This window comes from Phasianus colchicus, chromosome 5 (genome assembly GCF_987193195.1).
Source record: "Phasianus colchicus chromosome 5, bPhaCol1.hap1.1, whole genome shotgun sequence".
NCBI classification, from domain to species: domain Eukaryota; kingdom Metazoa; phylum Chordata; class Aves; order Galliformes; family Phasianidae; genus Phasianus; species Phasianus colchicus.
Window position 1 is genome coordinate 11,945,294 of NC_143440.1, and position 23,664 is coordinate 11,968,957.

General features: G+C 35.1%; 1 long non-coding RNA gene across 5 annotated transcripts in view; it reads left to right on the forward strand.

The window, feature by feature from the left end:
* Positions 1–23,664, forward strand: part of LOC149917743 (uncharacterized) — a 310,433-nt gene that overhangs the window by 173,822 nt on the left and 112,947 nt on the right. For all 5 annotated transcript variants that reach the window (XR_016466710.1, XR_016466711.1, XR_016466712.1 and 2 more), the window contains one exon: positions 4,756–4,888. This is a non-coding gene — a long non-coding RNA (uncharacterized LOC149917743). The remainder of the gene's footprint in view (positions 1–4,755; positions 4,889–23,664) is intronic.

Below are 23,664 nucleotides of genomic sequence, written 5' to 3' on the forward strand. Positions count from 1 at the left end.
AGTTAGATTTGAAGCCCTAGGTTTCCTATGCTCTGAGGAAGTATTCCCGGCAATGCTTTGAGTACAGATCAGGTAATAATATATGACCATGGTTCTGTTAAAGGATAAGCAGTCTCTGAGAATGCTCAACAGAGCCCTCAAACAGAATGATTTAAGGAATATCTACTTCACAAATTCTTAAAAGCCCTAAGCGTATTCAAGTATCCATTGCAGCCTCAGTGTAGGCATCATTAACATATTCAGTAGCAGACCCTGTTAGAGCTCCAGTGGTTGCATTCTAAGAATTTTGGACTGTGGACGCATTTGGCAACAATGGACAGAAATTAAATGGCCTAGGATATAAATGCTGGGGTAGCAACTACTAGACAGGCAAATTTGTTTTGGACCTAGCTTTATTTTTCTTTAACATCTGTGTAGTGGTTATAAGTATAATCATTGATCAGGCTGATGGAAGAACCACACAGAATTAAAAACAAAACAAACAAACAAAAACAATAGGAAGAAAGCAAGAAATGCAATTTAGATTGAATTTGACTGCACTAAAAAGTTATCAAGTTGTGTTTTGTTATAGTGTTTATTTGTTTTTTAAGGTCAAATATAGATATATGTATATAATTGTCATACATTTGTGTATTTTCAGCCTTGGGTATCTAATAAACATAGTTATAATCAAACTAGGAAATAAGAGACAGCTGACACATTTAGGTGATGCCAATGAAGAATTTAAAGTAATTATGGAGATGACTTGGAAATGTGATTATATATTGAAAAGGTGAGCCAAATCCACTGTATACCAGCTAGAGCCATTTTATAGCTCCTTGGAATAGCTGCTGAAAGAGTGGACGTAAAAAGGAGGAATATCTCTGTTTCTGCTCTCAAAAGAAAAAATTTGAAAAATGCTGAAATATTCAATTTTTTTTTTTTGAGATTTTTATTACCTATGGGAACACAAAAGCAAAGTAAATGCAGGAAATTATTAAGTAAATAATTGTTTCTAAAAGTTTTAAAAGCTCCTTTGCAGAAGAAGGTATTTTTATCCAGACTGCTAGTTCTCTGGGTCTTAAGGCATATTCAAATTTGTTAATCAGCAAAGCCTGATAACTTCAGTGCACAGCTGTAAATTAAGACAGTGGATTTCAGACACCAACATTAAGAAGACACACCAAACCTCTGCCTTTCATCCATGCCTCAAGATTCTGTACATTAGTTTGATGTTTTTAAAGGTCAGGTTGGATGGGGCCATGGGCAACCAGATTTAGTGGATGGCAACCTTGCTCACAGCAGGAGACTCAGAACTGAATGATCTTCAAGTTCTCTTCCAACCTAAGCCATTCTGTAATTCTATGATTCTACTGTTGAGTAAGAAATATATCTTCTACTCCCCCACTGATTATGTGCAGGTGTAAATAGTTAGCTCAAGTGCTTCAGGCCCATTTATCATGGTATCATTTGACATCAAGTATCAAATCAATGAAGTAATGCTTTAGTATTACATGGCAGAGTATATATACTCACAATGGGGAAGGTTTTCAGGGTATGGAGTGAGTAGAGGAGAATTTGAATTAAGTTCTTGATGTAAACATGCTTTGAAAGGAGCATGTTTTAAAACTGAAGAAAACATCTTCTGGCCTGTCTGAAGTCAGGGATGGCAATTTGATATCTGTCAGTAAAAATAAGAGGTGTATGGGAACAGCTGAGTCTCGGCCTGAACCACTGATTGATCACCTGGGGAAAGGACATGGTCAGCCCTGTGAGCACAGGTGAAGGCAATTCACATGTGTAACTGGAAGGGGTGGAGCCTGGCTGCAGCTCTCCTAGACCTCTCCTAGACCTAGTTTAAAGGCTGAGTGACGCCAAAGAAGGATCTCTTTTTGGAGATCCCTCCTTTGGAGGGTTTTTCTTTGTAAGCCTTGATCTCTGGATGTAGGTGAGCATTCTTTTCCTGTTTGTCTCTTTTGCTGTTCTACCATGTTAATCTTTCCAACTACATGAGTATCATGGAATTAAACATAGTAATAATAAATTGAAATGCTTACTGTAGAACTTCTTTGTCTTCATCATAAAAGTAGAGTGATGGTTACTAAATGAGGCTGAAGTTTAATTTTAACAATGTTTTGTATAATGGAAAGCAAGGTTTTTCAAACAATTTACAATATTTTGTATGTATTTATTATTAGCTATCAGGATAGTTATATTTCATAAATTATTGTAAAGATGCATAATTCTGTAAAAATGTTTTTTTTTTAATATTCAGAAATTCAGAATACGTTCCCTTCTAAGGATTTGTCCATCTAAGAAATAAGAAAAAAATAATATTTTATAATACATAGGCAAAGCCTTCAAAGAAATGCTGTGTAATGCTGTTTATTTAAGGTTTTAAGGTTGACTTGGATGTTAAAAGTCTAGAAAGAAAGTCAAGAAAAAAGATAAGTGCAAAATGATCCTTTCATAGCTATATTCTCCCAGCTTGCAGGGATCAGTGATAGAGGAACCACCTAAGTCAGAGCTACTGCCTGACCTGCTAATGGGGTTATGCTCCGTGAACATGTTTAATCCATTTTTGAATGTTTATCCTTTTGACCTCCATAACATCTGGTGGCAATGAATTTCACAGTATGATCATATAATGCATAGAAATGCATGCTGCCTTATGTTGAACCTGCTACCCCATTATTTCCTGGGGGGTTCCTTCATTCTTGTGCTCTGTAAAATAGAAAATAATTGCTTCCTCCTGATGCTTCCACATAATTCATGTTTCTACAGACCTCTATCATCAGCTATCTATTTTTCCAAGCTAAGAAATCCTGTGCATACTTTCCTGGTATGGAAACTGTTTTAATATTTCTTGTTGACAATCTGTGATGCAAATATTTATATAAACTGAAAATACAAAGTAATAAATGAGGTGTAAAGAAATAATTGTCTGTAATTCTGCACCATGAGTAAACTGGGTCATGTAGTTATTGCAATAAAGTTCTTTTTCTGGTAAAAATAATAACATGTTTTAGTGAGACCAATTCTCACTCAGGAAGTATGTAAAACATTTACTTTTGCTAATTGGTTTGGCAAAACTTGGGAAATATTTGAATTGCTAATATCCTAGTGCAGATTACTTGTTGTCACTCAGATTCATTGGTTGTATCTCACAGTTTGGACTGTAGATATTTGTTTGAATTAGATATAACCTAGGTTAAAAACAAAACGAGAAAATAGAATTATCTGCTTGGTCTTCCTGTGAGTGGAGAAAAGTTTTTTTTTAAGAGAAAAAAAACCACTTCAGTCTATATGTTGTATTGTAATAAATACAAGCTTTTTACTATGATCTTATGTTAGGAGACAAGAGAAAGGATTCTCTTCTGTATGAGTTCTTCCTCCCCATAAATGTTTCTCAGAGCACTCACTTTGCATGCTTTCTCAATTATTTAGTAAGTAACTTTAGTTATGGATGAAAGTCACCACTACAATACTTCTCAACTGTTCATAAAGTCTGAGCACTGATTGAATTTGAAAACTGATGTATCTCATATTTTTAAGTGCTGAGTCTCAATTTTTAATTGAAATTTCTCAGCCAATCTTTAACCACCCAGCTGTCAACAATCTGGTTTCTATCTCAATGTACAGGTCAGGAAGTAGTAAAAGAAAGTATAAAAAAAAAAAAAAAAGTAAAAAGTAATCTATATCACTTCAGGTAGAAACTTCTTTTTTTGGCCAACTTAACTGAATAGTCTGGAACCAAAGCAGTTTTCGAGATGAGCAATGAATGAATGGAGCTCACATTTAAGTTTCCATTAATGTTTAGGGCTTTTTGGTGTGTTTTGCTGTTTGTTTTCCTGCCTTGTTCACAATGAAATGTGGTGTAAAAGTGAAAACAAAACTTGAAAAATTTTTGTAACAGCTGAGTAATTGTTGTATTGTTAATGATACTAGTGCTGCTTATGAGGTTAGGATGGCCAACAGTATTAGTAAAAGTTAGCTTAAAATATTTAACATTATATTTTTGCATTGAAAACTATATTTTCATATAACATTTTGATTTCAATGGGCATATCTGTTTTGCCATTATCTGCAGCATGAGAAATAAAAATTCTTTTTTAGTCTTAGAGTTTTTGATGGTAGCGTAACAATAACTTTTTCCTGAGGAGAAATGCATCCTTTTAATTGTACACTTTGTGTTTCTGAAAATGCGTGTTTAGTTTAAAAACTGTCTTAAAAATTATACTGATATATTAATTACAATTTTACGTATTTAACAATTGAACTGTAATTGCAACTGGAGCAGCAATTGTGTTACATGGATAATGTGCCTTGCAAGGTGCATGAAGAACAGGTGTTCTGAGGGACAGAAAACATTGCCAGAAAAGCAAGTGTTTTTTCAATGAATGTGTTTACTCATTTAATCTTTTTTACATGATTTTGAATTGTATTGAGAGACTGAAAATCATGTTGTTTTATCAGGAGTACACGTGTACTCTGTTGTGATGTGGGTGTGTATTTCTGGAATGCTGCATGTGGATCAGTACAAAACCCAACAGTGACTTATAGATAACATGAAATTAAAACTTAAACCTGTTTGAAGAAGATGCTGGTAAAATATTGGTAGTTTGTGAATGATGAGATGAGAACATGTTTAAATTTCTTTAAAATTGTTTCTGACAGTACTGCTACAAATGCTGAATTCTAAGATTGCCAGGTAATCATGTCAGACTTCAAGGTAGATTCCAAAGCTCTTTTTTTTTTCTTCCCATTGTCTTCTAGGTGCTGTGGATTGAGCTTTTACTGAAAAGAGGCTGAAAACGAGACTTCTGGGAGAGCAAAGAACAGAGCTTTGATTTTCTTGCCTGCTTAATCCCAATTCATTCGTCTCTTCTGGATCCTGAATTCCGGGAAGGTAGGAGAAAATTGCTGTGTATCAGCCTTGCAGAGAAAGTGGTTAAGGTAGCTAGAAAAATTGGATTATTACTACCAGTGCACAATTCTCTTGTTCTTTCAATTTCACTCCAAGAACTAACGGTTCCTTAAAATCTGGCTGGCTACCAAGGCCACAATCAAACATCTGTGCACCAGATGCATGGAACATTGTGTCCAGCTGTGTTACTGCAGCTGCATCTGCAGAACACTACATATGTCGATTGCTCTGACCAGCAGGCGCGGGGAATACTATCGATAGGAATGACACTACAGAATATATATAAACACTGCTGAGTATATATATAAACCATTTTTCCTACAGATATGTTTCAATGTCTAAACTTAGCTGGTGTGTATTCCCTTTAAAATGTCTCTTGTATTTCCAAGGGTAGAGCAACCACAGCAACAGTTCCTAGCAGTTCCCAATTTAGAATTTTTTGCTTGCAAGGAAGAAGTTACATCAGTGTTAAAAAGTTACAGATATGCTTATTCAATTTTGAGTTCCTGAATTATTATTATTGAAGTTCTTTATCATCAGTAAATACCTGTGTCCATCCTACTTGTCCAATTTCATTGTTTTATGGAACACAGTGAAATACCTTTTAAAATTTAACTGCGTGTAAATATGTTGCAAATTTACAACTATTATTTGTGGATTGTATAGAGAAAATGCATTGAAATAGGTGTAATCAAAACTTTCTAAAATAGTTTTGCATTATGAAGAAAGAGCAGAGATTTGCAAGGAGAAATTGATATAAGTCAACGTTTCACTAGTCTGCTTGTACCAAACCATGTATACAGCTGTAGATATTAATTGTTGATTGCGTTTTACTAAAATCTCTTCAGTCTTGATTTAGTGCTCTCACTTTTGGTTTTGGACTTCCTTTCTCACCATCTTATTCTTCCAATAGTAATAGCTAAACTTCAGGCACATTTTGCCCTGTGTATCTGCCTTTACTGACACTGTCAAGAACAGAAGAGCCTTGTTGTATGAGGAGACATAAACAAGATAAAACACATTTATTTTCTTTGACTTAAATCGTAGGCAGTGTTATCTAGGCTCTAAACTTAGTTTGTATCCAAATAATAATGGGAAGCAAAATGAAACATTTTTGATTCCATTCCAGGCCTCTTAGTAGCAAATATTTTTCCACAGAAGAAATGTGGTCAAGGCTGTTTTTTCATTTGTTTGTCTTATGTTTCTCTCCCCTTTCTCTCTAACATATTGGAAATTTCTATCCAAAAAGCAGAATCCTACCTTTCCAGCAAGTAATTCATATTAAAGCTGGTAGCTGCTTTTGTGCTGGTTTGTATGCTGAGCTTTCTGGATCTAGAATGCAGGAAGCAAATTGTGATTCAGTTGGGTTTTCTAATGTGGTTAAAATTACTCATATGTTAATAAGATAGAATCAACTCCATTAATGTGATTGGTTAAATTATATTAACTTTTTAAGGTTAGGGAGAAGAGAAGCTGGTACTGTTAGTCATTATCACATTATTAATCATTTTACAGCAGTGGAAATTTGATTTCTGTATTTTAGTTTTAAGTGACATTCAAGAAGACAATATATTCTGTAAATTTAAGCCTACTCCATGTCTGAGCAGACAAATATGTACAAAACAAGTCTCAGATAAAATTACTCCAGTTAGAATGAATGTAGAGAACAGAACTTGTATTCCAAGATTAGTGTTTTCACTAAAGTTCTGAAATACCTGTATGTCAGAATACTTTTGTATTTCTTTGAAGGTTTTTCACTGTTCTTAAACTATATCAGTCACTCTTGCCTTTTTTTTAAGGGTTTTTTTCACCTTCATTTCCTTTGAGTCCTTCTTGCAAGGAAGAGTGAAATCATGTTAAAGTTTTCCTTTATCTCTGAAAAATTTTGTTCTTTTAATATGACAGCTATTTAGGACCTGTGCACTGCTGAGCTCTAAGATGAAACATACTGACAAAACTCTATAATGTCCAGTTCTGTCAGGTATGCAAGAGTGCTCAAGAGTTCCCACTGAAAGAATAGATGAGCAGATTTGAATAAACAGAAAATAACGATGAGGTGGAAGGTTACCTCACCAAACATGTTTGAAAGGTCTGTCTTTTTGTCACTTTGTGCTTTCATAAGTAGAGTTCTATTCCCTTTTGAAACTTTTGAATGATCAGTTGCCTATTACAAATATTAAGAGCTGCTAAAAGCTTTCTTTGATACAATGTGCTGATCTTTTTCCTCCTGGAAGTTATAATGTAACTTCCTTGCAGAATGATGTGTGTGCAAAAGGAGTCATAAATATGAGATGCAGGGATAGATGTTTGATTTGGTTCTGTCTTTGGTTGTTTTTTGCTCACCCATGTTCAAATCTTTGTAAAACCCCATGTTTTTTCTTTATACTGGTACACCGTGGTCATCTACCTATTATTTCCTCTGAGACAGAATTTTTGAAACCAAGTATCACACGCACCTTGCTCTTGCGTTTTCTGTCCCTTCATGCCTTCACTTTCCTAAGGTTCTTTGTGACAATATCTTATACCCCCCCTTTTTTTATCTCCCTTACCTCCTTTGCTATGCGATGCAAATCTTGGCCTCTCATAAAAATAAGATCAGTTTCATGTGAACTTGTAGATGTTGATAGGTTTTATTTTAGAAAGAGGTATATTATCCTGCATTTTGAACAAGAGTACTACTGTAGTATATTTGTTGTTTTTGGTTTTCCAGATGTGAATCTATTAGCTGGGCCACCAAACCATGAATGTTTTCCTATTTTTAAAATTCTATTTGTGTCTTGCTTACAACATCAGCCACATGGTCTATTTCGTTTGCTTCCTCCAGTGTTCAGTTGATCTAAGCCCTACAAACATCAGAGACGTGTTCTGTATTATATGCCAGTGTCAGAAGACAGTTAGACAACACGTAGTTCCATTATCATACTAATAATCATTCACCCATGGGACACATAATTGAATATAGTGGGATTAGGCAAATGGTTCAAGCTAGGGGTGTTCTTTCAGGCCTGCATTAAAGCAGCTGTTCTATCTTAGATTTCTAAAAAGGGTTTAGTTTTCATATTAAGCCACTTATTTTTGTAGCACTCTATCTAATGTATTATATAACCATTAGAGTTCACTTACCAGAAGTTCTTTGTATGTAATACTTTAGTGTCATCCTGCTGTAGGCAAAGGAGTTCTATTTTTAACTGTGGTACATGTTTCTCCTTGTCATTGCTTCTTTTTATTTTTTCTCCTGTATCATAGCACTGTGATCTATGATTAACATCATGTCCTTGTAATCCAACATTCACACTATATAGATGACATTTGCCTTTAACACATTTCATAGAAGGGCAAGTTCTACTTTGTAGAGAGTGTCACTTATTCAGAACTGAGGAAATTAATTTATTTGGTCAAAGGTTCCCAGTTCTTCAGTCAAGGATAGACTGTTTTTTTTAACATATTAAGAATGAAATTCCTTTTTTACTGTAAAGGACTCAGGTATTGATTATTGTTATGCTTTCTTCTTCTTTATTTTTGTATTTATTTTTATCTGTTTTTCTTAAAAAAAAAAAAAGACCAAAGAGATAGTAGTAATAAAGATTGAAGTTGACATATTGTGTCATCTTTAAGCAGATGCAAATTGTTGTCTTGAGGTTTAGCAGAGTCTAAATATCTCTAATGAAAGCTCACTAGACAGTGAGAACTGTGTTGATTGTTTCAGTGTTGTGCTTGACAAATTTAAAAAGATGATGCTGCAATGACAGCAACACTGAAGCCATGGTATAATTGTTTAGCCCTACCAATTCCTGCTTGTTTTCTGTTTCTTTTCAGTTCTCTGATTCTCCTCAAGCTAGTCCCAAATAGAATTTGGGAATGAAGATTACATGAGCATAAATGACATGAATTGATCGAAACAGAGTGAAATATAGTATTGATAATTCAGAAAATCAAAAAATAATGCTTTTGTATACTTAGTGCCATTATAAAATAGGTTATATTAGGGATTAAATTATTTGTACATAAATCTTGTGTCACTGGTTCAGTGCCATCTGATGAATGGGACCTCTAACATTAATAGCATACATTATTTAAACAAAAATTCATGATCTCACACCTAATGCTCAGGATAGAATCATATGTAGTCTTAAAAGGAATAATTTGTATTAAGCAAAATGAGCAGGTATTCTTGATAACTGAAATGGTACTGCATTGTACACAAGATACAGGAATTGTGTTCTAGCAAAATTCAATTTTTTAATCTATTTTAGTTACATATTTGAATAAAATACAAGAAAAAGTCTTTGTATTACAAAGCATTTCAGTACTATGTCAAAACAACATTAACATCCAGTTTTACTTCTATTGAGTCTGTAATTCAGCTTAAAAAAAAAAAATCAAAGAATGTATTTCCAGTGGTAGATCAATGTCTGTAAATCACATTTTCTGAATATTCAGCCTGTAAGTCCTGCTTTAATGAGTGATTTGACAGAGATCACTCTTCCCTAAAGCATTTTACATGAATGAGAATTTGTCATTGCAACAATTTTAGAAAAGTTAAGAAAAACTAAACCAAAATATATTTTCATAACATTTTGTTATTCTATTTAAAACATATGGTTCTATTGTAGTATTTGAAGAACATTACCTGCAGTTTTAAAGTACTTTAAGATCAGAAAGTATTGTAAATCTGAACAAAATTACTTATTCTGAAATTGAATAGAACAATTATTTCAGACCAAAACACCACTGTATTTGACCTTGATTGACATGAATTTTTAGAATTGATTTGAAATTTAACTATTTTTTTCCTTATTCAGACTAAGTAATGCATATAAACATCAGTTATTTGCAGGACTTACAAACTTCAAAACCTGTGCAAAGCAGATTACACTTTGGTTTTCCACATCATTAGAATCTAGTTAGCTAGGAATAATATTTCTGTTTTTTTCTGTGATATGCATGTCTATCATATTAAGAAGATTAGAAAAAAAATTGAAATGTTATCAGTGACTACTAGTTTTTCCAGTAGCTTTACCTCAGATTATTGCAATCCATGCTGTGAATTAGAACTTTGTTACAGCTCTTCGCACAGTTTGTGATCTACAGTGTCTAGAGGAATTAATTCTTGCTTAATGTTAGCATGCACTGACTGCTTTTCCCAGCAGACTTCTCTGGGCTGATGCTCATGCTTTCTATCACTTGATCTTCTACCTGGTCCGGACTGTCCAGTGAACTAGTCCTGTTTCTGAATACTTTCTCCAGTGTCAGACATGTATCACAGTTCTAAGATTACTTCTCTATAAGGGACTGCTGCAAGTGTAGATGTATCCTATTCAGACATAAAATGGCCTGCTGAATTTGTAAACTTTCTGATAGTTCTTTTTAGTCATCTTTCTTTCTTATTTTAACTTATTTTGCAAAAGCAGACCTGTGATTAATTATTATCTAAATTTATTTAGATTTTTTAATTGTGCTGTTATAAAATATTGTTCATCTTTTTTATCATGAACTGTGGTGTGTTGTGTATTGTTTTACTTTAGGATTAGCTCTGTGTGTGTGGATGTCATCTTTGTTTCTCACTTGCTCTTCTCATAATACTCTTGTGTTTCCTTTGCACCAAGGACTGGTCTTTGAGGAATTTTCATCTTGGCTTTCCCTCGATCGGCTTGCATTCTGTTCAAGCCACTGGCAGCTAGCTTTTCTCTGGATTTTTACATAGTGCTGGAAGGCAGAAAAACCAGTTTTATCCAGATGGCACTGTGAGGATGAGTTGCATGAAATTACTTTAAAAAAAAAAAAAAATGATTTCTTCTAAACATATGCAACATATGCCACCATCTATTAAAGGCATTTCTAGGATGTAAAAATATTATACCATTTCAGAAAATAGTTTGTGGTATGAAAAACTGTATTCAAAAATATGAATTTTGTATGTTTTATGACTTTAAAATGGATGAAGTGGCGTATATATACTAGAAATTAGAAGAAATAAGTTGTCTTAAATTGAGCAGTCATATTCACATAGAAATGGAAAGTGTTTTCTATTGATATTCTTCAGAGTCTTCATTTGGATTTTTTTCACTTCACACTAAATATCATTAAGCTGCTAGTGGCTGCAAATCTTCTGTGCAAGAACAGGAGATAACTGCTTTTCCCCATCAGTAAAGGCATGTTTGCATTTTTGTTTAATAACAACTTTGATCCTTCTACTGTTGGCAATGGTCATTGAGAAATCCTGACATAAAGAAGGTATCTGCAAGATAAAGTTCTACAAGGGATGATTAGCAGCACTTAAGTTTTCTTTTTGTTGAAAGGAAGAATCCCTGATTGAACAGTGCATTGAATGATATGACAAGCAAGTACTTGATCCCTGTCCAGCTGGAAAGGAATTGTATTCATCAGCAGCTTTTTAGCTAAGGATGTCTTTATATTTTCACTCTTTGTTTGAGTCTCTCCAGATCCTCCCTTTACTTCATGTCAGCACTATATAGTAGGTATGCCAAGTGGTTTTGAAATTTAAATTACAGTCTCTTTTTCAGATGTTATTGGAAAGAACATGTAATTTATAACCACGTGTTAGGAGTACAGGATGTTCATGGTTCACTGCCAATTCTTCTTTTGTAAAGTTAATAAAACTTTCATAAAACACTTATACACTTGTATATTTCATGGTAAAGATTTTTTTATCTCATAGGCTAATGTAAAGATTTATTAAAAACATTTTTTTGTTAAGAGGAGTGTCAATAGTTTGCAGCTGAGTGTAATTTTGAATTCCCAGTAGATGACTGAAAATGACACTAACAGCTTTGTTGATTTAGCACTAAAAATAAAGGATTCTTTCAAATGATATAAAGCTCTAATACCCTGAGTGCGCTGAAATACACTTGAGAACCTTAAGTAGAGTTGCAGTCAAATGTTTGCCAGCACTACAGATTCCGGTGAACAAGCGTTAGCGTGCTTGCTGGCATTGACGCATTGGACTCCCACCTAAAAATGAATGTGAAGCATTGAGGTACTGAAGTAACAAGAGAATCTGATATGTCTAAATACGGAACTGTCAGACCTTTGGATAATGTCATGACATAAGCTTTAGTAAGACCTAGTAAGACCTTGTGACATCATTTTGACTAATTTCTCCCCTCCACCTCAAAAATCGATTACTTGAAATAATTGGTTGGAACCCAAAACTACTTCCATCTGATAGCCACGAAGAGGTATGTGAAAGGAGTTGATAGTTTTATGCCAGCTCCTACAGCGTGGTTCTTTGCTCTTTTTTGTGATGTGATAATTGATAGCTTTGCTGGTGATCTTGGCAAAGAAGCTGAGGATCAGCTAGCCCAAGAGAAAACTTTCCTAGTCTCTTAAGTGAGAGAGATGTTGGCCAGGCAGCATGGAAGAGTTTGAAGTTCTCCTGCTGTACAGTGGAGTACTATAGAGAAATACTGTGAGATATTTTCATCCATCTTTGAACAGTCTTTATTCAAACTGAGTACGTGGAGCCATATACTGTGCATCTATGTCTTTTTTCAACTTCTTTTTCATTTGTATTCTGGAATAGACCAGATAATTTAGTGATTAAAATATTTTTCCACAATGTTCCTTCTAACCTATACCACTACGTCAATTTAAAAAGGGTTCAACACTTAACACTGCTATAAATAACTGCACAAAAGAAAGTGAGACCCAGGCTTTGGTCTAGATATAGCATTAGAGTTGGTAACAAGTGGAAGCAGTGATGAATTTTTTTACTTACAGGATCCAGTTTTTTAAAAAGTCTGTCTTACTGGGAAATTTACAAAGATACTACCTCTCTTAATCTGGTATCTACTGCTATAAAGATACATAATGATTTTTCATTTAGTCTAAGCCTGCCAACATTTGACGTTTCATCTATATGTTGTGACTTCCATAGTACCTTTCTGCTGTCTTTAGCACTAAGAAAACAATTAAAATGGTACTGTCCTGATCCTCAAGTGGCTAATTTGGAGAATAGGAAGGCTGTTTGGAGTAATATTTGGAAGATTAATACTCGTGAATGGTAATAGTAATAATATCTATAAATGATAATTGGAGCTGTGCGTACTGTAGCACTGAATACTGTATGAAGTAGAGTGATTTAGGGAAATAAAAATTTGTTGTATTTTTTCATTTTATCTGGCAATGTGATAAAAAATAAGTGCGTAGATCCTTAGAGAATCAATTAGTGTGCATAGAAATAAGAAGGAGGTAATTATATAGAGGGTGTTAAAGAAAAAACAGTTGAAAACTGAATATGTTTATGAGACAACATTGAGTGACTGCTAATTCTTGACCTAGATCATACAATGGTCACAGATTTGAATAAAATCAAGTTTTCAAAGTATATTACCCATAGCTTATAAAATGGTGAAAATTTGTATTAAGAATGGCTTACATAAATTTCTCAGATTATCCTCCCAATAGAACGTTTGGAATGCACATGCACAGGCTTACCAGAAAATAAGCTATGTTTTAGACCATAAGTTGGCAAAGTGGTTTTGCTTTTTCTTCTGCAAGAGTGGTTTCCCAGATTCAGGGGGAAAAAAAGACTGTTTTAGAATCATAGTGGTTTGGGTTGAAAAGGACCTTGAAGATCATTCACTTCCAAGTACCCTACAGGGACACCTCCCACTAGAACAAGTTGCCCAAAGCCCCACTTAACCTGGCCTTAAATGGCTCCAGGCATGGCTCATCTATGGCTTTTCTGTGCTGCATGTTCCAGTGCCACACCACCCTCATAGTGAAAAATAAATATGTTCCTAATGTGTAATCTCAACCTACCCTCTTTTAGTTTAAATCCCTCACCACTTGTCCTATCACTACATTCCCTGTTAGAGTCTCTCCCTTCCTTTCATGTAGGCCCTGTTTTGGTACAAGAAGGCTGCTGTAAGGTCTTCCTGGAGCCTTCTCTTCTGTAGATTCAACAGCCCCAGCTTTCGCAGCCTGTCTTCACAGGAGAGGTATTTCAAGCTTTTGGTTGTCTTTTTGGCTCTTTTCTTGTCCTGCTTTAATAGATCCATGTCTTTCAACTTGGAGCCACAACACAAGAATGCAGTACCTCCAAGTGGAGTCTCATGAGAGTTGTTATGAGAATACTGCCTGTCCTTCCGAACTTAGCCATACTAAGCAAAGAGTGTCCTGGAGTGTCCTGGAACAATTTTACTCAGACATCAATGTAGTATAAACTCAACATTCAGAGTTTTTGAAAGCACTGATGTTAACTGATTAAAAATGGGATAGTCTCTGGAAGGAGTTCTGATATGTAAATTCTGTTCTTATACTGAAGTAATCCCATTCATTTTGAATGTCTAATGAAAAGCATAGTGAAATTTGGGATATTTTTATTTATGCAATGAGCGATATGCAATGTTTGTTTGACTAACCTTTGCTTTGTAAGGTTTGTAGGAAAGCATACAATTTTATTAAACCATCTGATGAAGCCTGAAAAATAAGAAGCTTTTAGATGCGTAAGTTCTTCAAAATGATTGGTTTCAATGAATCATTCCAGATCTGTGAGATGAGTACCAATTTTTTCTAAATTTCCAAATATTTTCAAAGCCCATTTCTACGTTTCCAATTGACTAAGTATGTCTGTATTTTCTGCATTCTTCAAGCAATCTCATCAGCTTTCTGGAAAGACATTTGTTAGACAGATTTGCTACAGGAGAGTGTCTTGTGAATAGTGAAATATAAAATAGTGCAGCTGATATTTCATGAGTGCATTATTAAAGTTGAGCAGGGGGTAGAGGGAGGGATGAGTGGGCCTTAGTGTCAAAGAACAGCAATAAACTAGAATTTCCTCTTTGTGATCTGAACAAAAAATTGCTCACAGATACTGATAAATCTACATTCACGCAGAAGTCTGTTGCTTTCTGGAGTGATAATTTCACTGCACATAAAGGGGCAAAGTAAGCTGAATGTTGTCCTCGTAATTTTCCATTAAGACTTCATGCCTTCTTTATCTTACTTCATCTTTCTTGATTACTGGAGATCTCTGGGAAGAGTGTGCCATTGACCAAGTGCTCATGTTTCTCTTCTCTGACTTTTTTGTAACAGCACCTCATACCAAGCCCTGGGGCAGGCTGCATGGCATATTATTGCAGTGGTTACCTCTGCCCAACTGATATCTTCAGTTTGGGTGAATACAAGATCATTGTCTACTAACAAAAACTGTAGGACTATGAATACTAAGGGACAAATCAAACACATAAGGTAAAATTCTTCTCAATTACATAAACTTGCTTGTGCTTGTACAGACTTATCTAAATATTCATTCAAAATATCTTAAGGTGGTTTGATTTTTTTTTTCTGTTATAAAGTATGTAAGAAGATTAAAGCATGTACACATTCTTCCCTTTTATTCATGTCAAAATGAAATTGATAATTGCCAGTTTTTAACCAGCTCAAAAGATGCTTTCACAGCCTTCCCTTCACAGAAGATTACTTATTGTTGCCTTTGATGTTGACATTATTTAATAGGGATCTTTTTTTCTTTATGAATTGTTTCAACTTGCTCACGCTGTCTTCAATTTAATGAAGCTTTTGAAAAGGAAACTGTAAACAAATGAGATAGGATGGTTTAGGAAGAATGTGAATTGTATTCTTTAGGAAGGATTGTTTATGATGATGGTTTTGTAATATGTAAAACATATGGACCACCAGAAATCAAAATGTCAGAGCTTAGGTCTTTGATTTATTATTTCGTGTAATTTAAATTTTATTCACATTTCTTTTTTCCTCCCTTTTCCTTTTAAATATTTCACTACTAGTAGCAATAGTATGGTTCTGAACAAGGTAGATAACAGTTACAGGACTATGCTTGTCATTGAACATACTGAAAGAAGGATATGAATGTTCATGTTCTTAACAGCTTACTTGGGATTTGAGTTCTTGCAATTGAAAAGGATATGAAGCCTATTCAACTTTTCTAATGGTCTCTTAAAATTGTGTTAGCAAGCTCAACCACAGTATAGCTCTCCTGATTCTTACTCTAAATCTGAGTTTGTTTACAGGGCTTATCGACATTTGCTTAATGTCTGTAAAAGGTCATTTCTCATTCTAGGAGTCATTCAGAACCATCTCATTTCATTGCAAGGTGACCAGGACCGAATTAGTTTTGAATGTTTTGGCTTACTGTAACAGTAAATTGACAGTTTTCTGCTGTTTAATTACATGTGCACAAGTGTGTAGAAGTAAACAGACTTTCACTTAATTTTTTTCTATATTCTCAGTAGAGGAAAACAATCTAGAATCAGTGCAAACTAACCATCATGTCACTTTCATTTATGACAAATTTACCTATCAAGTTGACCAAGGAAAGTTGGTGGATTGGAGGGTTTTATTATTTTTAGCAAAGCTTGTTATGATGTCTCCCAGAGTATCCTGCTGGATACAGCTGGACGTAACATGATGGGAGAACAATTGGATGATGGGTTGGTCTTAGTATGTTATATTAAGTGGAGTTACATCAGTCTAGTGGCCAGACTAGGTGGGTATCCCCAGGGCTCAACTGTAGGGCCTGTTTTCTTTAAAGTGTTTATAAATGACCTGGATACAGGAGTTGAACGTACAATGAGCAAGTCTGCAGATGATATTAAGCTGTTGACTCGTTCAAGGACAGAGAGAACTTGCAGAGTGATCTTGACAGATTGGAAGGCTGGGCAATCATCAACTGCATGAAGTTTAACAAGAGCAAGTGCTGGATTTTCTACTTAAGATGGGGTAATCCTGGTTGCACATACAGACTGGAGGGCAGGAGGATGTAGAGCAATCTCATGAAAATAGATCTGGGAACACCAGTTTGATGTCAAGTTGAATAGTAAGTCAGTGATCTGCTATGGTAGCCTGAAGGTCCAGTGGTACTCTGGGGTGTATCAGGCTCATCAATGCCAGCTGGGTGAGGAAAGGGATTGTCCCTCTCTGCTCTGGTGTGGCCTCGCCCTAAATACTGTGTGTGGTTTTGGGCTCCATAATCTAAGAAAGTCATAAAACTATCAGAGAGCATTTGAAGTGAAGAGATGTTGAAGAATCTGCTGGGCAAGAGGTATGGAAAGTGGCTGAAGTAACTTGGCTTCTTCAGCCTAAAGAGGAGAAGACCAAGGGAAGGTTTCCTGATGGCTTTTACAGCTTCCTCATGATGGGAATGGAGGAGCAGCACTGATGTCTCTCTGGTGACAGTAACAGAGCCTGAGGGAACAGCATGGAGCTGTGTCAAGGGAGAGTCAGGTTGTGTATTAGGAAAATATACTTCAGTAAGAGAGTGATAGGGCACTGGAACAGGTTACTGAGGGCAGTGGTCACAGCACAAAGCTGCTGGAGTTTAGGAAGCATTCAGACAACACCCTCAGACATAGGGTTTTAATTTTGTGTGGTTCTGTATTGAGTTAGAAGCTGTACTCAATGATCGTTGTGGTTCCTTCACATGTTGGGAGAGTCTATGAGTCTATGTAATCTGAAGCCTTTTTAATAATGCTACTAAGATCTAAAAGAAGATTGTATTTGCGATATCAGTTGCCTTTGAGAATATGGTTAGTCCTGACCTTATTGGAATTTTAATGTTCTTGGAAAATGAAAATGTGTTGTCTTGATTGTTCTACACCTGTAGACATTCTGCTAATTAGCCACACAAATTCAGATTAGTTATTGACTAGCATGAATTAATTTGTTGCCCAGTGAAAGAAAATCACTAGTGTTGGATTGTCATCTGGGAAAATGGAAAAGGAAATGTTGAGAAATCTTTGATCCTGTTATTCAGCCAGTCTCTACTGTACAAGTGAATGGGAGATCAAACATGAAAAGATTTCTACTGTACTTTGCTATAGGAATCCAATACTCCAAGTATCATGTATAAGTGAAAATAGGAAATCTGTGAAGATGATCATAATTAGATAGAAATTGTAACTGAGAAATGCTGAAATGTGGTTTGCCTATTTTTCTGAACTGATGAACTTCAGGTGAAAGCTGCATTTAGCTTTTGTTAGTCAAAATTCCATCTGTTTAGCATATTAGACTTTTAAGGCACGTGATATCCAAGTAGAACATTGCTAATACTGAATAATATTATCTGTTTTTCTGGGTGTATGTTTCTGAAACTTACTGTTTTGTGAGTGTTTTATAACCATTATCAATTTTGGTCTTCCTGAAACTGTTTTTATTTATATTCTGACTTAATCCTGTTGGAGAGACTTCCCTAAACAAATCAGTTACGTTTTTTCCTGTTCCTTTTTTCAGCAAATTTTTTTTCCTTATTTTAACTAAGCTTTTGATGGAAAATGAAATTTTAGTGACATAAGATATAGCTTGTATGTATTCTCACATGGACGAAGGCAGTCAGTTCAGACTGTTCTGATGTAGCTCATTAAGGTTGCAGCAGGATTGTTTAGGTTTCTTAGTAGTAGCATCTGCAGTAATTCATATGTGTGAATATAGCAATGCCAAAGATGAAAGCATTTTCATTCCTAGAAAAGTTATACTGCTAGAAACATTTGTGTGTATGTGCTCAAGTATCTCTGTATGTGAAGGAAGAATGGTCTGTGCTACTTTATTTCATCTGAATGGTTGGGCATTGTAATTTTTGTATGTAAAGAAAGCCTTTGATAAACAGATTCAAGGCATCCTGTGCTTTGCAAAAAGTAACTGCTCAGTGAGACTTGTAATTGAAATCAGTAGAAAAAAAAATTTAGCTAAAGCCCTGTAGTGAATTAAACAGTAGTGCCTTTTGGTTATTGAGTGTACTTTTTTTTCATAATCATGTTGTTGGGATTAAAGAGCATTGTTGTTTTGAATTTAATACCTAGCAAATGAATTGTGATTTCTTTCCTCAGTGCTCTTACTTTCTGATGTTTTGGAGTAACTGTGACTACAGAATCTCTTGTGTCTGTTTGTAATGTTGATTGTGTTCACGTGTTTCTTAATTGCATGTCAAGTCAGGGGAGCAATTTTAATGAAAATATAAAGGCTAGAAATGTGTAACAGACACTCTTTCTTTCTTCTTCTACATTCCTCTCCTTCAGTAAAAACTATGCTTTATCTAAAAGCATACTACACCTTTGGAAAAAAAAAAGTATAAATACTAAGGCATCTGGATGTGAACTATTTCAAGGATGCGGTCAGCTCCTTTTTGCCATGTCTAATTTTTCATCATTATCACTCCACCCTACTTACACTACCCACCCAGTCTTAATTTGGTTCTTTTCATTTGTTCTGTCATGGAAATATTCTGGATACATCCTATGATTTTATGTATAATGTGTTAAATGTATGTTGAAGAGCTTTAGAAGAAATATCTTTTTTTTTTTTTTTTCTGTGGTATTGTAGGTTACAAGATTTTGAGAGCTTTAGTGTGGGTTTGTTTGGTTGTTGTTTTTTCCCCACCACATACTATGTAGTTGAACCAGAAGAAGACCAGAATGCCTAGTCTTTCTGATAAGATGAAATGTGTTAAGATGTTGCGGATGATTTTTTGATGGAGGCAGAATCCTTTCTAACAAAGTAGAACACTTCCCTTTTCCTCTCTCTTGATACCTAACTCTTGTTCTTCCAGACTATTGCTCTTCAGCATACTTTTCCAAGGTTCTTTCTTCAATGTTTGTTCTTCCTCATGTGGTAATTATCTCCTTTTCCTCTGACTCAGCTCACTAGACAGCAGTATAGTCTAGATCAGTGTTAGGTCAGTATAATGCTGTGAATATTCAACATGCTCAGAAAGACAGGCCTGTTCCGGTGTCTCTGGCTGATTGGTAACCAGGGAATGGAAAGCTTGCTTCAGCAGCAGTATAGAGTAGATTTTGTTCTTGTGAAATAGCCCAAGGAAGGTCAGTTCATAAAAGCCAACACTGCACTAACACTAGGAAATCTGTGTATATGCTGTATTTGAAGGGCCTCATATGGTAGTAGGAAAATAACAACTATAGAAGACCCAGCTTCCTGTCAAGAGAAATAAAGCGGGACATTTCATGTTTAACTCTCATTCCTACAGCCTGTGTTGACTAAAATCTGATCTCCACTTCTCTGAGTCATCAGGTTAGAATATTGTATATCATATAATCGTTACAAGAATGCAAAATATTTCTCATTCCAAATAACAATGGCAGCATTTATAATTTTATATATTTTACTGTAGTTCAAACTGGTAGAATCAGTTTAGACTGTAAACAATCCTTCAAGCCACTCGGCTGCAGCTGAATATAGATATCCTTTCACAGTAGTTAGACATTCACAATATGCTGCTTTATTATGTCAGACCAAGTCTTATAGTGCTCTTCTGTGGCTGTTTTGGCATATCTCAGTGAGAATAATATTGGCATATGAAAATCAAGAATTTCATCGTGGCTCTAAATGCCATAAAGTTACTTTCTTAAGTACCAGTGACCAAAGTGAGGAGTAATTATATGCAACTTGGACCATTCAGAAATAAACATATAATTAAGAAATAATTATGACTATGAAATAATTTGATATAAAGGAGATACAAATATAGTTTTTGGATAACTGTCACTGCATTAGAAGTCTTATTTATCTGTTTTGTTTGGCTTCTAAAGACAGCTCTTTCTGGCTTAGGACTTCTATTAAGAGGAATTAACTGTTACAGAGCTATTCTTCCTCATGCTTTACAGCTTGTTAATAAGGTGCTTATGTTTCAGTGACTGATCTTAGTTTTGCCCTTGTTGCAATTATATTGCTGCTCTGTTGTCCTGAAACAGGACCAATTCAATCATCTCCCATAACATCAGAAATCACCTTGGAAGGGCTTTGCTCTACAACATTGGTATTGACGTTAATGCTGGAGAAAGTTATAACTTTTATGCTGTATAGCTGGTACAAGGAAGTGTAAGTTTGACATTCTTGTGAAAAAAAGGCCTTTTGAGCTGCTGGGAGAAATTATTTCTAGAGCTGAGTAGCTGGTATTTCTGTAATTGGTTCTAAGCTGCATATCAACCCCAACCCCCCCCCCCTTTTTTTTTTTTTCAGACAATACCCTACTTTCTGAGTTGTTCTTGTCTCTGAAAACTGCTGTAATAAAAGGGCTGGTGAACCCGGTGAATCTATTTCCTCTGAATATATTTAGGCACCTCAGTGTTAGCTGATTTTTGTGTCCTTGAAAGTTATAACCTTTGTGTTGTTACAATCTCCTACATGTTTAGCAGTTTACATCTGCCCTTTCAGGGCCACTTTGATAAGAAATTCCTTTCGGAACTAAACATCTGTGTCTAATGCTGTTAAGCTTGTTTTAGGAAGTGGAATTTAAGGCACAGATAGCAAAATACTCTCTCTTACCTCCAAAGCATGTTGGAGGCTAAATTCATTGCAACAATGCAGTCAGTTGTGATGTGAAAACCTTCAGCTCTTTAATAGTTCAAAACAATGGGTATAATGAGAGGTCAATGGCTTCAAAATGAAAATGGTGTGCTATACATAATTTAGTTACTCTGTATTTTATTTCAGCCAAAATCAGATTGAATGAGACAGTTAACATAAAAGGGACATTGTTCTTTCAGGGAGCTTAGAACAGGAAAGAGACTGACTTCTTACATGGTTGGATAGTGATAGGACAAGGGAAAATGGCATTAAGCTATAAGAGGGGAGATCTAGGTAAGATGTTAGGAAGAAATTTTCTGCTCAGAGGATGGTGAGGCCCTGGAACATTTTGCCTAGAGGAGCTGTATGTGTCCCATCCCAGGAGGCATTTAAGGCCATGTTGGAGGTGGTCATGGGCAGCCTGAACTGGTGGCTGGCAACGTTGCCCACGGAAGGGGGTTGGATGACCCTTAAGGTCTACTCCAACCTCTAAACCATTCTGTGATTCTATGTAAGCCAGCACTAGAAATTCTGTATGAAATAGTGCAGGCTTTCATGAAAATACAGTTGAGAAAAAATGTTGTGACAAATATACTGGGAAAGCTGGAAGACCAGTTTGAAAAAAAACAAACAGTCAAAATTCAGTACTGGCTAAAGCTGCTTCTTTCGGAGAAAGCTTGAGCTTCCCAATAAAATAGTCAAAAATCAAGACTATTGAGAATAGCTACAAGAAAGTTCTGGGAGCCTTTATGTATCACTTTCACACTTGCCAGATTATGAAACTTCTGTTGCTACAAAGTAAATGAACATATTAGCCTGCAGAATATTTTCACCAGCAGATCATATGTTGTGAGGTTTGCTCTACTGGATTAGTTCAGCTCCTTTATGTACTTCTGGTGTCCAGTTATTACCAACTTGATTTTGTTTGCAAAAGTTGCTTTTTTTCCTACCAGTGCTACTTTTATTTCCTTTTTTTTTTTTTAGTGTGCATGCCAGGATTTATGACTAAATAAACCAAATATAGAACAGACCACTTACATAATATTTAACATATGTTATAATGTCAGATGTGAGTTAATTTTAGAAAGAGTAATGGAGAGAACCAGACAAAATGGATCATTGCTCAGCCCTGAATGTGATTAAGCAAAGAGGAAGGATTCTATCCCACCCCACCCATGTATTCAGCATAAATTTCCTAAAAGTCCTATAGCAGAGGAGTATAAAACTCTTCCAAGTAAATGTAGACAGATGTTGGGTGGTCCTGTTTTGCACATGATTACTCACTGTGCTCATATAGGAACACTGATTCCTATCTGAGTGAAAAATCCAGAAAAATAAATTCATCACATCGTCCAATGTAAAGATAATGTATTCTGCTTGAAAATACAATTCAGCTTAGACCACAGATTTTAATGAAACATTAAAAATAAGATTAAAATGCATTTATTGCAGAATTCTGAAGTAGGGTGTTGTATAGTGAACTACCAAGATTCTCATTTTGCATTCATAATGTGTTACAGTGATGTCTTTACATCACTAGTCATGCAGATGAAAATTTGTTTTGAAAATGTATTAAATTCACATCTGAACTAAGTAACTAAGAGCCAGGCTTTGAGCCATCCACATTTTTCATACCTGAGTGGTAACTGATGTATGTAGTTTCATGTGAATAGATGCTCAATATTGTGCATAATGTATACTATACTCAGGGCTTAAAATGACAAGGTCTGGAGTTAGGCAGTTCTTCCTTAGTTCAGACTAACTCTGAAATGCACTACCCTGTGTAAAATGACAAGATAATGACAACATTTCACAAAGTCATGCTGATCCAAGATGTTTAGAAAGAATGTTATGAATGTGATACTTCTGGACACTGGGGAACTTTCTGTGGCACAGGATCAGCTCTATTGGATTGTGATAAATCTCTTTAGGAAAATAAACATGTAGATCCCTCTTATTTAGGATATGTAGTTGTGTGACATCAAAAGTAGTTGTTTTGAAGTGGAAAGCCTAAGAAACTCTGAATATCTGTAGGCTAGTTATTGTTTCATAGCTTTTTCTTTTTAAGCCAAATATTTTCAGTTTTATCTAGTGCAAGTTTGAGTTCAGTGAGACAGTTAATGCAGGAAGATCTTAGGATATTTAGTTCTAGAAGGAAAAAGAAATAACTCCTAAATGTCTTTTATTTTTTTTAAGTCTTCAGTTTGGAAGTTCTGTAGAAGACAATATTTAAGAAACAGCAGTGTAATAGATTTTTTTATTACTTGGGGCATTTCAGAGGTTTAAATATTTTTTTACATAAACACCAGAGCCCAGGTTCAACTTGCTTAGATTTTTGTTTGATTTTTCATTTGTTGACTTATAAACATCAACAGTGATGGAAGTGTTTTAGAGCATTTTAGAAATTCAGAGGTTTTTCCAGATTTGGGTTTCCCTCTTTAAAGCAGGACAAAACACTT